The following is a 5,316-nucleotide window of genomic DNA, read 5'->3' on the forward strand; positions in this document are numbered from 1 at the left end:
TCCCACCTCATTTGTTTGTCGAAGATATTGGTTTGAGTCATGAAGTTCTTGAGGCTTTGTGATATATTTGTAGGATAAATGGAGTCCCCAAGAGATAGCATTTCCATGTGTCTAGGGCATATAGAACAGCTAGTAGCTCATTTTTGTGTTTGCCTAATACTTGCTTATCATAGTTGATTCTTTGACTCTCATATGCTATGGCATGCATGCCCTGCTTGAAGCAAAACAGCTCCAAGGCAATAACCACAAGCATCACATTGGACCTCAAATGGCTTTGAGAGATCTACAAGTTGAGAGATAAGCTTCATGCACTTTTGCAGTCCATGAATACTTAACATTCTTTTTTGTTAAGTCCTATAATGGGCTTGTTATTAGGGAGAATTTTCTATGAAGCATCTATAGTATGCACACATACCTATAAAGCTTTGTACCTCCTATAGATTCCTTGGATTAGGCCATCCTTTTATTACTTCTAACTTTGTTGGATCCATACGGGTGCCATCTTTAGAGATAATGTGACTAAATATTGAATATCTTGTAGGAAAAATTCACTTTTCTTTTGATTAATGAAAAGCTTATTCTCTCTCACAACTTGAAAGATTACTTAGAGGTGTCGCTTGTACTCCTCAAGAGAATTTGAGTGGCCCGTGGCACATGAAATCTATTTGATAGTGATATTATTTAGTTCTCTATAGTCGACACACATGTGGTATGTGCCATATTTCTTTTGCACTAAAAGTACTGGTGAATAGAATGGAGAGAAGTAAGGCCTCAACATCCCTTTTACCACTAATTCATGCATTTGCCTCATGATCTTCTCTTGTCGAGCTTGTGAAACTCAATTAGGAGTTTTATTAGGTGGTGAGCTTCCTGGTGGGAGCTCTATTGCATGGTCATCATCCCTCATTTTGGAGGTATCTCACTAGGGATTTCATCAATGAAAACATCTTGGAATCCATTTAGGAAACTAGACAACTCTAATTCCTCTCGATTCCCTTCATTGCTGCTTATGAAACCATTGGAATCATTTATAGAATCTCCAACAAAAATCATATACGCAAAAGTAGAGCTTTCCATGGACTTATCAAAAGCAAGCGTATTTACCAGGGATATGGTGTTCCCCAACTCATTAGCATCTATGTACATGCTCTTTTCCCTGTAGGTGAAGTAGATTCTCCTTTCAGGGAACTTCATGCTGGAAGCCATGCGGTTAAACCATGGTGCCCCAACAATAACATCCTCATGTTTGAGAGGGAGGATGAAGAAATCCTCTTTGTCCACATAGCTTTGGACATGAAGCCTCAATTTTCCAATTAAGCGAGTAACTGAGAGGTCTTGTCCCTTGATAGCTCCATTGGCTTTCAATGCATCTCCCATATCGTGGGCTTGTATGCCTAGCTTGGTGGTCAACTCCATGGATATGAAGTTGTGAGCTGAACCAAGGTCAAACAAAATAAAGGCATCATGCTCTTGCATCTTTTCCCAAGCATAGGAAAGGATAAATCCCTAGCAATGAGCATCCTCTTTTGGAGCTTCAACCATAGAGGATCTAGGCGGCTCATTGTGCACATTTATTTGGGGGCAAGCATGATAGACCCATCCTTGCTCCCCACACTTGAAGCACCAGTTATCTTTGCGATAACGCTCTAGCTCCTCTGGAGAAAGTTGATTCTTGCATTTGTAGACTCCTTTCTCCTTAGCTCTATTGTTGATAGAGTTGCCTTGGGAAGAATTTTAAGCATTGTTCGTCCTCTTTGCTTCATTTCAATTTTTGTTCCATGGGCTTGGCATTCCTTTTAGCCCCTTGTTGGAAATTGATACGCAAAGCAACCATAGTATGGTGGATTAGTTCCGTGATAAAACCAGGCTGTTGGGAGTTGACATACTCGGCCATATCTTCAGATAATCCCGCACATAATTGTTGCCATTTTTTCGGTGAAGTCTTTTGAAAGACAATAGCCTTGAGATGTAAATCCCAAAACTTGTCCACATATTTGTGGATAGACTCATGGGGGAGAAGCTTCAAGCTCCGCCATTCGGTAAGCACTTTGTCCTTTGCATCGCTTGCAAGGAACTGCTTCATGATGGAAACTCGTGGAGTTTTCCATGTCTTTGGGGCTTCACAATTGCCACGAAGGCTAGCCCACCATTGAAGACCAAATTTTTGGAAGTGCATAGCTACATGACATATCTTGGAGGACTCTTTGAAGTCCTTGTCTCCAAAGGCCGCATAAATTTTTTGGATGAAGGCCAATACTTTGTTGGTAGCACCAAAGGTGCTATCATAAGTGAGAAAAGAGATACTCTTTCCTCCCTCTTTGAACTTCTTGAGCTTGTGACCTTCGCCATGCAGGGTAAGATTTGTGATGTTCTCCCCTCTTATATTATCTAGGAGAATAGCCATAGCTTTCATCGGAAGAGGAGGAAGGTGAAGAAGAAGGAGAAGAGGGTGACCTCTTTCTTGCCTTTTTCTTCCTATTTTTTCGTCTCTTTCCTTTCAGAGTGATGAGGAGAAGGACTATGGGTTGACCATTTCCTCTTGGGAGGAGTTGGCGACCGTCTAGACCATCGTCTTCATGGAGCCACATCTTTTGAGGAAATTAGGGATTTATTACTTTCTCGTCCTTTAGATTCCTCCTCTCGTATGGGAGAGAGTCTTCTTTTGGGAGTATCATCAAGAGGCCTCCTAAGCTCTCTCTCCTCTTGGAGAGCAAGGCAAATCCCATAAGCAAAAGGTTGTTGAGTAACATCGGCTTGCAAAGCAGTGTTGCCCATAGCATGGTACAATTTAGTAACAAGATAATTAACAAGCATGGGGGCATCATCATTAGCACCTTTATGTGAAAAATTAAAGTTATCAATGTTCATTCTACTCTCTTGGTTATTTTCAGCCATGTTAACAAATTTTGTGTGTTTACTTGATGTATTCTTTCGCAATTCATAACCTTAGTTGCTACTCCTCTTAGCCTTTGAAAATCAGTACTTAAGCATCTACACCCATGGATCAAATTGGTTAATTACAGAGAGTAGTGGAGTGGATCTACCGTAGCAAAATTGCCAAGGGATAGATCCTTTTGGACTTCTTATGGCCCAACACTGATAAAGATGTAGGCAAGTCTAAAAAGACCCCATTATTAAGACCAAATCTCCCAAGGTGTGCACCATATCCCACATAGTGGGCTCAACTTAGCCTAATATAATTAACAAAATCAATCATTAATAGGATACTTAAGGACCTCTCTTCTTAAGCAAGAAAAGAGAAACCAAATGATCTGATACTATTGTAATGGAAATGGCCTATCAACTTTGAGAATAGCAGAATTAGGGGGTGCCCTTGGGTGAGTGGGAGGTTAAGTCAAAGATTCCCCTAACTTTGGGGCTTTCCCCTCCTTTGTAGGGTCTCTTTTTGACTCAAGCACCTTACCGCCATGCATGGGAAGCTTCTTAAGAACCTTCCTCATCAAGCATGATAAGCACCTCAAGCACCTTAGTCAGCAAGCATGATAAGCACCTCAAGCACCTTACTCATCAAGCAAGACAAGCACCTTAGTCGCCAAGCATGTCAAGCACCTCAAGCTTTAGTCACCAGGCATGACAAGCACCTCAAGCTTGGGCCGGGTTCCCACCTCAAGCACAACCCTAGCTTGCCTAAGGTCTAATGACTTTTAACACTAACCTTTGGAGGTCTTTAACGAAGCTACGCCTAAGGTCTTTTTAGCTCCATTAGATGCACGTTGATCTTTGATAGAATACCTCCTTTTGGACCTCTATTGAGATGTAACCATCTCTCCTCTTGTTCCCTTGCTGAGGTAAATCTAGAAGCACTTATTGCACATTTCTCTTTGGTAAACCGTCTCCTTTTGGATCCCTATTGAGATGCAACCATCTCTCCTCTTGGCCCCCTGCTGAGAGAAGCCTAGAAGCACTTATTACACATTGCTCTTTGGTATACCATCTCCTTTTGGACCCCTATTGAGGTGCAACTATCTCTCCTTTTGGTCCCTTTCTGAGATAGGTTAGAAGCACATGCATGTCTCTATTCTAACTCTTGTTCTAGTTTATTCTCCCACATTAAATGATCAGTTTAATATGAGAAAATCATTTGGGTTAGCTAGATATTAGATTTTATGACATTTATTTTATATGACACTTTGGTTGTGTCTAGCTTACATGATGTTGAGGAACCTCTGTCTTTTGATGAAGCACAAAATTCTAAAAATTGGATGGCTGCTATGCAATCAGAATAAGATGCACTTATAGAAAATGACACATGGACTTTATGTGATTTGCCTCATGAAAAAAATGCCATTGATACAAAGTGGGTTTACAAGTTGAAATGCAAGCCGGATGGTGAGATTGATTGCTAAAAGGCTCGACTTGTTGCAAAGAGTTATGCACAGCAAAAAGGCATAGATTATGAAGAGAATTTTTTCTGCCACTTCTCGTATGACTATTGTACCTTTTATATGTGCATTGGAAGCTCATTTTGGTTGGGATTTACATCAATCAGACATTCTTACTGCTTTCTTAAATGGTGACATATTTGAGGAAGTTTATGTAACACAGCCTCGCGGTTTTGTCAAGAAAGGACAAAAGGATAAGGTGTGCAAATGTAACAAGGGTTGAAGCAATCTCCTCGTGCTTGGTATGAGAAAGATGGCACTCATTTGTTCAAACGAGGCTTTTGTAACAATCCAACAAAAAGCACATTATATGTAAAGCGTGAGGGTGATGTACTTCTCATTGTGGTTCTTTATGTAGATGATTTGTTGATCATTGGACCAAATGAGAGACATATTTTTGAATTTAATATTCATTTGAATTCTACTTTCAAGATGAAAGATTTGGGGTTGTCGCATCATTTCTTGGGTATACAATTTAATCAGTTTGATGGTCGTATTGCCTCTGTCAGAACAATTACATCGAGACATTGCTATGTAAGTTTGGACTTGAGGATTGCAAACCTATTGCCACTCCCATCAAAACAGGTTTGAAATTGAGTCTTCATGATGATGGTGATCCTGCAGATGTCACTCTTTACCAAACTGCTATTAGATTCCTCATTTATATATGCAACACAAGGCCGGATATCTAGTTTGTAGTCTCACAGGTCAACAGATTTATTCATAGCCTAGGGTCTAAGCATTGGTAGGCTGTCAAGAGGATTTTCCGCTACTTGAGTGGCACTTTAAATCTTGTCTTGTTTTTATCCCAAGGGGGATCATTGCCACCAGACTTACATGCTTTTTTGGACTCAGATTGGGTTTTTTTGACATGCAAGTGTCCACAAGTGTTTTTGGTTCATGCTTGGCAGTT

This window comes from Adiantum capillus-veneris, unplaced genomic scaffold, assembly GCF_014529385.1.
Source record: "Adiantum capillus-veneris isolate H3 unplaced genomic scaffold, ASM1452938v2 Hic_scaffold_460, whole genome shotgun sequence".
NCBI classification, from domain to species: domain Eukaryota; kingdom Viridiplantae; phylum Streptophyta; class Polypodiopsida; order Polypodiales; family Pteridaceae; genus Adiantum; species Adiantum capillus-veneris.